The sequence below is a fragment of the Melospiza melodia genome, chromosome 1 (genome assembly GCF_035770615.1).
Source record: "Melospiza melodia melodia isolate bMelMel2 chromosome 1, bMelMel2.pri, whole genome shotgun sequence".
NCBI lineage: Eukaryota > Metazoa > Chordata > Aves > Passeriformes > Passerellidae > Melospiza > Melospiza melodia.
Genome location: NC_086194.1, coordinates 145,134,502 through 145,147,695, shown reverse-complemented (window position 1 = coordinate 145,147,695; position 13,194 = coordinate 145,134,502). Strand labels below are relative to the sequence as shown.

The 13,194-nt window shown below is 41.5% G+C and overlaps 1 protein-coding gene across 6 annotated transcripts in view; it reads left to right on the top strand.

The window, feature by feature from the left end:
• PAG1 (phosphoprotein membrane anchor with glycosphingolipid microdomains 1) overlaps positions 1-13,194 on the top strand; it is a 106,446-nt gene that overhangs the window by 68,119 nt on the left and 25,133 nt on the right. Inside the window, exon 1 of one of the 6 annotated variants that reach the window (XM_063170869.1) lies at positions 10,035-10,123. The exons of the other annotated variants lie outside the window; for them this stretch is intronic. The gene's annotated coding sequence lies outside the window, so the exon portion shown is untranslated. Of the gene's footprint in view, positions 1-10,034; positions 10,124-13,194 lie in introns of those variants that run through there. 6 annotated transcript variants of the gene reach the window in all.

Here is a 13,194-nt window from a genome sequence, read left to right as displayed (position 1 = left end):
GTGCACTGAGGCTCAGCTTATGTGCAGGACTACCTCAGTGGGATCAGATTCCCACTACTTGGCGAAAAAACTCCAGAGGAGCTGCTTTCCTGAAATTGAAAGAAGAAAATGGACATGCAGCCTGTCTGCATACAGTCTTTGCTTGGCCATTTTGTGGGTTGATTTGGGCCTTATTTAGTCTGTTGTTTCAAACAGAAGGACAACAACATTTCTATTCTAGTTGTACAATTCAGCAAGCGGATTACAAAACCACAGTTAAGTGTGACTGTTATGGATAGTAACTCAATTAATAATAGATTAAAGAATCTTTAAGTTTTCTGTGTATTGTTTTGCCATTTGTCTCTCTTTGTAGCTTGTCTGGATTTAATATAGTTTATTCCATTTAGGAGCATTACTGAGACAAACCCCATTAAAGCAGGCATTATAGTCCTTGTTTTGATTAGCACTCAAGGCCACTAGATAATGATGCTTAAAAAAAATCTCGTCTTTCTCCCATGGTCATTAGCACTGTGATCATTGCCAACCTTCATACAACAGTGTAAGTTGTTTTTTTTCCTAAATCTCAGAGCCAGTTGTGAATGTCTGTAATATAGTCTGTGACATTTGAACTGTAACATTTATCTCAAAAATAGCAGTTCTTGCTCTTTCAGTGCTCATACTTGCAAGAAATTGGATCTTTATATGTAAGACAGTCAAAAAATATCACTTAACTAGCCAATATTTTTCAAAGCTATTTTATTGGGGCGATTTTTGGTTTTTTAGTTTCGTGTTGTGGTGAGGCTTTTCTGGACATTCAGGTATGCACATGTTCTTCTCAAACAACACCCTGACCAGGGAAAGACATTTGCACCACTCCTAACAATACCAGACCATTTCAGCCCTGGACTAATATGGGCAATTAAAATAATTTCCACACATCATGTTTAAACCAGTGACATGTAATTCTAGGACAAAGCCTCTCAGCACCTCTTTCCAATATTCATCTGCACTCAGAGGATAAGCAGCTGCTATTACATGCTAATGTCTTTTGAGGGTGAATGGCCATTTTAGGGCATGTTATTAACTCTGTGCAAATCAGTGCATTTTCCATCTTACTGTACAGAGCTGACTTTACATGCTGTTCCTTTTACAGATTTTAGTTCTGTTAGCCAAAAAGAAAAATGAGAAAAATTAGGCATTTGATGAGTTTGGGTTGGCATCTTGAAGGATGGGGCAGGTCCATCTGCAATTACATGTTCAGGCTGTGGGGACCAGACCTCTCACCTCACAGGCTTGTCAAGTTGCAGGTCTTAGGGCAAAAGGCCAGCCAGAACAACTATAATTTTTAATAACACAGCTGACTTATTTTACTTTATTGCTGTGTTTTACCTTATGTAGATGTACATTGGGTACCTGGAAAGAGGCACTCACTCTAGTGTTTATCTTTTCAGACCCAAGTCACCCTATGTTCCCACTAACTTGCCAGATCCAGGTGCAGGAGCCCAGCAGACTCCTGAGATCCTTTGAGCTGCTCATTAAATCCTCAGAGCAAGCTGGATGCTTCTTTGCATGAGCAAACTTCTTTATTGAGATAAAAATTCTTGCTTTTCTCCCCCTTCTCTTCTTCCTGAAAAGGAAAAAAATGAGTGCCCACACACGCATACATACACACACACACAGAAAAAAGTGGTGTAGCATACAAAGCTTTAGCATAGACTTGCTTTGGCTTAAGACTGGCTTGTTACTACCAAGAGTTTGTTTCTTGCTGTGGCCATGATCCCCTAGCCTCTGCTCCAGCATTTAGAGGACTCATGTGGGATGAGTGGCAAGGAGTGCCAAATATTAATTTTGTTGAACTGTTCCAGGATTCTCCAAACCTTCTCAGCACAGAAAACTTTTTTTATCATATTGCAGCCCAAGCCACCTAATCTGTACTCTTCTGGTTTGGGCATTTAAATGAATTTTGCTCACTAAGGCATCCAGTTCTGTTCTATTCCTACTATTTGTTTTGTCTAGCCTTGCTCAGAGTAGATAATTAATGCAGTAGTTAAAATACCATCATCTTAATGCTCTTTCCCATGGATGAAAACCTGCTTGTCTCAGAAGCTGTTATGCATGAACCATGTAGAAGAATTAGCTTCAGAGTGGAATAACCCTGGATTTATTATTCAACCAGTCACCACACTAACCTGTTTTTTTTTCCTGTTATTATTCTTACCTAAGTAGTTGCTACAGTTGAAAGGCATCTCCCAAAACAGAGGACAGAAGCAGATCACTGGAAGATCTTTTAAAAAATCCATTTTAAAAAAATGTAAATCCTCACTTGTGAATTCCTGATAAATGCTGAATAAATTCCCACAGTTCATAATTTCTCATTATTTATTTAATTTATACACCATTATAACTGTGAATGAGGCTTTACAAAACCACAGGGACACAATCTTTGCCCTAAAGAGATTGTAGCTGAAATTAGACACAACATATGACCAATTATTTCGATAGACAAAGCAGGATTACACCAAATAAAAATGATTCTTGTTGCATATCTTGTGTATATTGTAAGCTTGTAATAATACAGTTATTTGGAAAAGACCTGTTTGTGCCCCTGAATGTGGTGATTTGTATCAAAGCTCTAGAATAAAACCATCATTAGTGTTTGCTGGTTTAAACCAGAAAACCTGAGACACTAATGACTAATGGTTGCTTTCCTACGGGCAATTTAATTAAAGAACTGGATTTAACAGAGGATGTATTCAGTATTCATTTCTAGCCGCTGTGGCCTCCAAGGATCTTCAATTTTAGGCCCATCTTGAAGATATTGTTTGCCTGGTGCATTTTATTGCATGGTAAAGGCAGAGCCTCTTGGAGGCTCTAACAGGACTCCACACTTTCTTCAGCCTAATCTTGGGCACACAGTGAATAATAAGATTTTTCTGAATTTTAAGTGAAGTGTCTTATTCCATACATATAGAGCTCGTTTCCTACTATTTAGTTACAAATACCAGTGTAATATTTTATATCCAGGAAAAAGCCATAATTGTGCAGTACATCATTGTTTAAGTGTTCCTCAGCAGAAGAGGCTACCATCCTCTTATAAATACGGCATGTACTTGTATCAAATCCTCAGGCTTTATTTTGACTTTGAATATTCAGACAGGACTTTTTCTTGACAGGACTTTAGCTAATGAACTGAGGTTTGACCACTATTTCCAGAGCTCTGCCAGTGCAGAGCTCGTCTGATCCCCTCTCTAGATGAGGAAAAAGGTCCATGGTGGGAGCAGGGTGGGCTGGGTGAAGGGAATGGGGCTGGAAACCTCCCCACCTTCTCCTCCCCTGCAGCAGGTCAGGGCTGGGGTTTTATTCCCCAGCAATTCGCTCAGATAAAAAGAGGATTAGGGTACCTGCTTGCCTACCCCACAGGATTCTGGTGTGGCTAATTAGTCAGTATTTGCACAGCTCTGAGAAGATGCTTTAAAGTGCCAATTATGAATAATAATTATCTTCTGAAGATGATTGGGAGTCCACGTTTGCATGTTGATTCAGGCCACAGGAGTCAGTCTTTCAAATAACAGCTCTTATTTAAATGCCTTGCTGCTTCCTTATCTCATGTTGTGTGTTGTTTTTTTAAGGATGATGAGAAACATTAGTTTACCCTCAGGAAAGGCCAGGTCTGACTGTTTTTAATAATGAGTTATGTACTTAGTCACAGTAGGTAAATTTGCAAACCAAGCAGGACACACTCGGAGATCGATTCTGTGTGTTGGGCAGATGGTTTTACACAAAACGTTCAGCAGGACAAGCCTGCTGAGACTTTAAAACAAACACTGCTAAGTAACATTGCCATAAGCCTCTTAATATGGTGGCAATGCCTGATTTACACTCTGCAGAGCTCCTACTTTATTTATATCTCATCTATTTACTGGCGTGTAATAGGTTTACTCTGGGAAGAGCTCGATCTGGGCCGGTTTGCTTTGAAGGCTGACATTTCCAGTTGGAACTTATTCCAGAAAACAGTAACTAGTCCTCAGCACCAACTGCAGGGCACTGAGCTATTTTATTAGTAACAGCACACCAGTATTAAAGACAAAGCAAGAACAGCATACAAAAGAAGTCCGTGACTGGACTTCAGATTTTTGAGATTCCTGGAAACTTTCTGTTGCAGCAGAAATATTTTTTTATTTTTCTTAACATCTCTGCCTTTTCTTGTCGTTTTAGAAATGTTGCTTGTCTCTTTAACTGGATAGTAAGAGGCTTAATTATTTATTCTACTTTTATATGAGCTAATTGGAGAAGTGTTGCCTGTAATTTAGTTTTAATATTTGAGTCTGTATATCTGTATGTTAATGTTGCATTAAATAAAAGGAAATCGACAGTTGTACTTAATTCTACAGAGAGAACAAAATTTTGCCTCCAGTTACTATACAAGAGCAATTGGGAACAAAATTGGGCCAGAAGTTCCTTGCCTTCTATCTCTTTGCAGTAACATAAAATTTTAATGGAGAAAAATTACACAAAAAAGAACACTTTGTTTAAAAGTGTTCATAAAGGGAAAAGAACTTTTTTTTTTTTTTTTTTGCCTGAATAGAGGTCTTTTGATAGTTGTTTGCTAATTTTATGCTTATACATGTGTTCAGTAGCTGCATAGGGACATTAAACACAGTGTTGATATGAGCCCACACATCGATGCTCCAGCAGAGGGGTCTTAAATATTCATATGATGACTGGATTTGTGTTGCTTTATTTGCTTCTTTTCTTTTCTACCCAAAGTCCTAAGCACCATCAGATAATTAAACATTACAGGGTCTGTGATAGTGAACATTTCTGAAAGTCTGGACATTAATTTTGTGTCCTGCTGGCTGGAAGGAATGTGATGCTCTGGCATTGTTTCACTTGGAGAAAAGTGTTTTTCTGATATTAGACTAAAATGTTTCATCCCTGAATAAATCTTTATGGCTTTTGGAGAAGGATTTAAGTGCTGAGAGCATTCAGCTTTGTATAGGAAAGTACGTTAGAGGAAGACGTTTGTGCCTGTGCAGTAGTAAAGCATACCATTGCTGGTGTGAGATTCAAGTGCAACTGAAAATTCCTAAATTTAGGCAAGTATCTGCAGGGCACCTTCAGGCCCCTTCAGCTGCTCATGCAGAAGCAGCTGGTGCCATTTGAGGTGCCCTGGTACATTTTTCATCGTTTCTTAATAGCTGTTTGAGAAGTGTGAGAATTGGCCCTGTGCCATGTCTGCTGACCTCATCCAGGTGCAGATTTCATCTGCCTAAAGAGAGGGCAGTGAATGGTGTTTGAAGTGCCATAAACTGTGCCCTTTGGCCTCCATCTGCCGCTCCAGAAGGACACACATACCCTGCAGCTCATGCATCAAGTTGTTCTCATGCCTTGTGGAGGCTGACCTAGAACAGAGACTTTAACTAGACAGAGTTAAAGTAGGTATTTACTAAAAGACCTCAATGGACATGCTTTGGGCAGTACAAGAACCCAGCCAGGGCTACACCCAAGATGAACCCAAAATGGTCACAAAATGGACAGCTGGTCACAGGGTCTCATAAGTTGTCCATTTGCATATTGGAGTTAATTGTCCAGTTATAGCTTTAGCTTATGAAGTCTCATCCTTCTTGTTTTTCTGTCTTCAGAAAAAGAAATTGTTTATGCTCCTGGGCCTGAAACTTGGATCATTTGTCCTTGGTCCCCTGCTAGAGAAAGAGTTGTTTTGTCTACCTACTCTGTGAAGAGAGCTTACTATCCCTAATATGAAGCTCAGAACTACACACTAAAGCAGTGCAGAATCTGAAAAACATAAAAGCTAAAACCTGAGGCATCAGTTCATCTCTGTGGACACCATCTGCATGAACATCCAGACATCCTGGATGCCTTTAGGCAGCTCAGGCAGTTCTAGCTGCCAGTGTTTAGGCAACTAAATGGCCCCCTGGGCTGCATCCTGCATCTTTTGTGAGGCTCCATTGCCTGGTACCCCTGGAAGCCCAGGAGGCTCAGACACGTCACTCACACACAGACACACTTGGGCATCTCACACACCTCACGATGGGTGGCTGACTGCCACACATCATGTCACAAGTGTGACACCTCCCTGAGCCTGCAGAGCTGCCTGGGACTTGGCTGGGACAAAACAAAAAAACTATGGAAGGGCTGAGGAAGGAAGGGGAGAAAACTGTAGTTCTGCACGTGTGACTGCTGTGCTGTGCTCTGTAACTCAGCACTGTGGGTTTGATCTGTGGTCTCCCAGTTGTCTTGCCTTATCAGCATAGCCACAAAACAGCCACTGGGCAACCCAGCCAAGTCAGAAAGCTGCACCAGAGGGATGTCAGTGGCCCTGAGTCTTGATCACTGGGCAGCCCCAGCCCAGTGGAATAAATTGTGCATCCTGAAATGGCTGAAATGCCTGTCCTTCTGAGACAGCAGTGGGTACCCTGTGGTGACTGGCTTGTTTTCTCCATCTCTTTGGGCTGCCATCATTTCCCAACATCATTTTGCCTTTTCCTTTCCTTCGCTTCACCTGCGTTTGTCAGCAGTGCTGTCTGTGCCTATTAGCAGTTGTGTACCAGCTGCTGTGCTTTTCCTTTTTTTTGGCAGTTTCCGTGCAGATTGTGCTTGCTTTTTTTTGCCCCAAACCTTTTTGGTGCATGTCAGCATTTTATCTGTTCACATGCACTAGGGAATGATAGGAGCCATGATCTATTTGGGTCAGTGCATGCCTGTAACAATTCCAAAAGGAGGGATTTTCTAAGAATAAATTCTCCAACACCAATCTAGTTCTCATTCTTACCCACATAATATCTGTTAGCACCTTCTGCTATTTTTATACTTGTGAAACTGGGGTAGCGTGATGAGTCTGTTGTTTTTGCTTTCTTCCAGATGAACTAAGTCTTGCAATTCTTCTGTTGGTTGAATAACTCATGGAAATACATAGCAAAGCATGTAGTTTAGCAGCTGCCCCAAACTAATGTCTGCAATCATACATTTCAAGTCAGTTGAAAATTCAAAAAGGACTCTCTAAAAGGATGGCATGGATGTTTTTTTCTGGAAGTAGCACATAAATTTGGTATTGAATCAAAGTAAATGCAGAGCTAGATGACCTTTGTTCATCAGGCAGTTAGCCAGGTGTTCATTGCAGTAAAGAAAAATTTTCAACAAAAGAAAAAATTCATTTACTGTCACGGCCATCAAATCAACCTGTAAATGTTTCAGCTTTCAATAACTAATGGTCACTCTCTTGACTTACAAGTGGTTTCTTTGAAAACTGTTTCCTTCTGCAGAATTGGATTGCTTTGCAATAAAACTATGTCCCAAAGTGATGAAAAGGGATGAAAAAGCTTTTTTCACCATATAGCATTAGGTTATCCTTTCAAATGAACCATGTTCAGGATGTATTACAAGAGGCCTGAGCATGGCACATTTCTCAAAGAATAAAGCAGATGAAATCCAGATTCCTTGGTTCAGGAACCTGAACAGGGTGTTATAACAGTGGTGTAATGATAAATTGTAAAAAATAAGTAGTTGTTGAAATTCCTGGGTGGGATGTGGTGTATTGTAGCTGTATATGTTCTTCAGCTGACTACTCATTATTGTGTATGTTTGTGTCTGGTATAGTGCTTAAGGCCATTTAGCAAATTTTAGATGAGCTCTTCTACTGCCTAACTCCTATCATTCCATTCTCTCTCTCAGAGAATGCTTTCTCAGCATCTGCTCTTTGTGTTTCTGACATGTGCTTTCTTCACCACTTGGGCATCCTGATACCAATAGGCCATAACCAAAGTAATCAATACATGTTGTTATCAGTGTTGGTAGTTTTTTTAAGTCTTTTTAAAAGCGTTTGTGTGGGTGTTTGATGGGCACGTTATTACAGAAAAATAATCCAAAGGAGGAGTGATAAACCAAAAAGGCTGCCCAGGGTGGGAAACACTCAGTGAATAGTCAGGGTGGCCGTGCTCTCTGCTAGAAGCACCGAGCTCGTGGAGCTGTGGCACTGTGGCAGCACTGTGTGGCCTTTGGAAAGGAGGAGGGGTCAGCTGTGGAAGGAAGAACAAGGTTTGGTGGGCTACAGAGGGTGGGTGAAGGTGCCAAGAGGAGGCAGGATAACAGAGGTGGAGGCTTCCTGGCCATGCAGGAGCAGAGGCAGGAGCTGCTTTTGTGGGCCCAGGCCTGCTGTCCCTGCTGTGGTCACACCCACACAGCTGGAGACTCCTCAGCTGCTGGGGGAATGACACCTGCTTATGTGATCAGTCCTACAAAGGTTTTGAGCTTGTTATCTGGTGAAAGATAACATACATCACTGGTGAAAGACTGTTCTTACCTGGTCTGTCTTGACTGTTTCTCCTGTCTCTGGAGAGCAGTTATCCTGGATCCTGACAGGCTTTCATCAAATCTCAGTCTTCTCTTTCAAAACCTTAACAGGACTACATTCTGTGGGGGAAAAGTAATGATTTGGGTCAGCACAGCAGAGAAACCTGGGAGAAGCAAAGCCAGCTGGTTATTGATTGCGTGAAGTGATGCAACACTCTGCTTATCCTGCCTATCTGCCACCTACCATGCTTCTCTGTCATCGTGCTTTGGCAGCTCATAACTCAAGGTAGCAGCAAAACTTTTTGCAGGAGGCTTGATGTATTTATCCTTCTCTCTGCAGTGCTGCCCATCTTGTAGGGCCTCCTGTGACAGTAATGCTGATGATGACACAGGAAAGCACAGAGGCAGGGGAAGTCTCGAAGCAATAGTGATGCTTAAACTGCAGAAAAACCCAATGCCAACAGGCAACAAGAAGAACACACTGGAGAAAGGGGGGGAAAGGGATTTTCTTTAGTCATTTGTTATTCAACAAATTTGAGTTTACAAGCTACAGGCCAAATTCTGTCTTCTGATTCTTGCTTTAATGCAGGAGGAGGGTATTTTTACTGGGGATCATGATTTATTCATGTTAAGGAAATGCTTTTTTAAGCCAAATTCAGGCTACAAAGGGGTAGTTTGTAGATGACATTCAGACTGGAGATTTCCCTTGAAACAATGTGAGAAAGTATTTATTTTCTGAAGTCCACTTCCCTTCACAGACAGGTTCCTACCATGTAATATCCAACAGCCATGAAAAAGAGCCCAATACTGTGACAGGCTGGATATGCAAATGCAATATTCATACAAAGCTTTATGGAGGGTTTCTTTTCCACGGTGTGTGAACAACCAGACATCTCAATTAAATCAAGAAGGGGAAGACCTGGTTTTCGTTAGCTGTGAAGACTTTCAGAATTACATTAGTTGCAGTTGATTAGATCTCATAATTGCATTTGCTGTGTGTCAGGATGAAGCAGTAAGGGGTTTGGCTGTGTTGAGGGGGGTGGTACCCAGCTCGTAGATCACGCCTGCAGGACTCATGATTAGTTTCTGCTGCCTAGGTGTGTTGGGGTCAAGCCCAAGGTTTTATATTTCACTCTCCAGAGCAGGAGAGAAGGTGGATGAAATGCACCATGTGTCACAACGTTGGTGTGGGGGGCAGGACAGGATTTTGCCTCCCTGCACCATGCTGCTGCAGGTGCCAAGCAGGATGCTGGTGAATCCACAGGATATTCTGGACTGTCAAAAGCAAGTGATACTTTCATTTACCCCAGCTCTGCTTCCAATTGAAAGGGCAGAACAATGTCATTATGCTGGTCTCAGGGAGAAATTGCAATGAAATTGTGCCACAGAGTGGGGCTGTGAAAAGGTGTGGTCTGTCAGGGCTGCTCCTGCTGCCCAAAGGTTTAGTTATCCGCATTGTCTGGTGTGATGGGTCAGCCAAGGAGGCCAGCTCAGAGGAGTGCATCTGAGGCCCTTCCCAGTGGGTCAGCACACATTAACCTCCCCTGGTTTTGTCCATGATTTATAGATATCTCCTCTCCTAATTCTAGGTCTCTGAAAGGTCAGTGGTCTGTCAGAGATGAGGAATGACCTTCACAGCTCACTTTGAAGGTACCCCTCTCTCCACAGAAAGAAGTGAGTCGTTACTGATCATGCAGAGCATGGAGGCAGCCGTCTTAGATGATTTTTACAAGATTGAATTAAGGTGGCACCTTCCCTCAGGGAACACACAGCTGTATTTCCAACTCAGAGAAAACAAAGATCACAGAGAGGCGGCACTGAGTGGGGACACCAGGTATCTGGATAAGTTGCAAGAACTCTTCAAAACCCACCAAATCCTTCTTTGTCTTGGATATTTTTTCATGAAAATGAAGTTATTGAGACAGGGATTCTCTCGTGTGCTGTCTTGGTTTTATCTTGACAAAAAGTAAACTCTTTAAGACAGGGACCATCTCCAGCAATGACGAAGGCTCTGCATGTATGCACCAAATGCTTCAGAAAAGCTGACATTCCTAATGAGATACAAATGCTCAAAAGTTAAAATTATTTTATTGAATCAATTAAAGTGAAATAAAATTTGGGCTTGAAATAACACTACACCTACACAGAGCACATTGTAAGGTGAACTCTGTTTTCTTCAAATAGATTTGTCACCAAGTTCAATCACAGCTGCCTCTCTTGTTGTGGGATATCACAAAGCTCAATTCTCACTAATTCCTTTTGTTTCAAGATTACTTAATCATAAATACAACAGGCCCTTCTGATTTAATTTGTATTCTACCTCCAAGGACCATCACTTAGCTTCCCTGGAACACTCCTGTCTTCCAGACATTTATATCCACAGATTTTATGATAGCATTGGCACTCAGTAATCTGGGATGTTTGCATTTAAAATTATTTGGATTAAATTTTTAAAAAATTGGGATGATCTTCATGTGCTTCATTTTGGAGGTGCATCTCACTCAAGGCACTTTAAAAGGCTGTAACGTCCTGACTGTTGGATACATTTTTTTTTAATTTCTCATTTTAGGTAGAGTTATTCTCACTATATACAATTTGAGCAATCTGAAAGTTTGGTATTAGTAGAAGTCATTTAGTCTTCCACTGTGATGGGTACAGGGGTGAGATCTCACAGGTGGGACTCTGTAGATAGCATCTGAGTAAACCAAAGACTGGTTTTAGGAATGTAAATAAGTGGAATCTCATTCTAAGTAGGAGTCTTTATTTTTCTTTTTTTTGGGGGGGGGGTGGTGGGGGAAGAAAAAGAGCAATATTTCATTGGGAACAATCAAAGCATTGTGTTTTGCTGCTGCATATTTTGCAATTTATACAGTTGGGGTCCTTTGGAAACTGGAAGTAGCATCTGGAAAAGTACCATCTATTTGTTGTATTATTTCATGGGCCTGATTCAACAGCAGTTTGAGAACAAGTACAATTGCCATGGATTTTAGAGGTCTTTTAGGTCAGATGACTGAGACAAACTCTGTGTGTGCCTACTTCCCAAGCTTGGGGGAATTTCTCAGTTTCCATTATTATTACCTGAGATGGCAAAAGGGTTGCTTGAAATGTGGTTGCACTGCAAAAACTGAAAGGGGACTTGGCATGGTAGAATTACATAAACAAAGCGAAATTATAAACAGGCCTTTTTTAATATGAAGGAGCATCTAGTTCCAGGAAAAGCAAAGCTATCAGGAGTAGTTCTGTCAGAGCTGGAAAACACAAAGACAGCTTTCATTTCTATATGCTCTAAAGTATGCAGAAATCGTGGTCTAATTGCCTCACTGCAGCCAGAAAGCAATATGGGATATTGTGGGGGTGTGGGAAAGAGCACAATAATGCTACAATTAAGCTGTAATCTTTGGCATGGTCACTCAGCAGATAAAGCTTTTCTGCTGTCACATTTGAGACAGTCATTATTTGGCTGCTAAAGCCTGGGGAAAATATGTGGTGCTGTTCCTAGGAGCTGTTTCACAGAGGCTTCATTATGGGTTTCTTCCTCAGCAGCTGGCCAAGCTCAGCCAGTGCTCTGCATTTGAGAGCTGTGGCCTCAGCACTCCCCTTCTCCCTGTTTGTGCTGGGGGAGGTTTGTACTGCTGGTAGTGGAATGGGGGGAGCCTTATTAGCCACTGTGGAATAAATTTGTGAGCTTTAACGTTTGTTACAAACCTCTTTGCTCAGGGCCTGATTTATAATGGAAACTGCATTTGGCAGAGATTTCTGTGTATGGCTTATACACAGAAAAACCTTGTGAATGTGGGAAATAAATGTGATAGCTCTGTGACAGGTTAGGTGCATAATTATGCATGTATATTAACCCCAGGATGCAGACTGTGTTTCACAGGGACATAATCGCATTCACGTGCAATTATGCTCACCTTCCTTTGAAAATTTAGTTTTACAGCCTGCCATGAAACCTTGATAGTGGCATCTCTTATTTTCTGAAATCCTCCATCATTTTAGGAAAACTATTCCACTGTCTTGAAGTGAGCCCTTGAATTCACACACTTAATTGTTCATACAACTTTCCTGACTCTTTCCACTTTCCCAAATTTCTTTCTTTCTGAGGAGAGGCTGCCTGCACTGCAGGCTTGTGTGCACTTACTAGAATTGTGGTAGGAATAGAAAGGAGAGAGTGGCAGGAGAAGTAAGGTCAAGTTTGAATACATTAACCTTGAGGTGACGTGGTCTGACAAGGCATGAATGAGTTGCTTGGAGTATGAATGCAGATTGTGGCATAGATCAGCCTTTACTCCTGCAAGAGGCTTTTTAATTTTTCTGCAGTGCCACAGATAGATGGGTGCAGGGAGATGTGGTTTCTCTCTAGAAGATGTTAAGGCTTAGAAGGGGTTAAAAGCGACCAGTGGTTTGGGACTGTTCTGTTTTGTCTTAGATCTGGTTTTGCATTATAGAGCGCACACATCCTTTGATAAACCAGCCATGATTTCTGAAGAGGTAGGTACAGGTACATTACATCAGAACCTCATTATTCTGCTGCCTTGCAAAGCAGAATCATGAACTGTTTTGAAGGCTTATGGCATGCACAGTCTCTGCAAGGCTCATCTGACAGCCTGCAAGAGCAGCTCAGTCCATGTCAGTAATTCCTTCCAGCATCAGGCTTTCAGGACCAGGCCTTAATTATGTGCACATCTGGTCTTCACAGCTTGGAATAAGATGTGTCTGTCTTGAAGTGTTCTCATAAATGGGTGCTGCCAAGCCAAGCAGCTCAAAACACAACTGCACCACCAGAAGAGCTTTAGTATTTGTCCTGATTTAGTGCATAGGAACCCTAAAAGCAACATGCACTAGGTACTGCATGAGAAAGCGGATCTTAGTCTTAAGGTTTGTGTAGCTCAGTACTGGATCTAC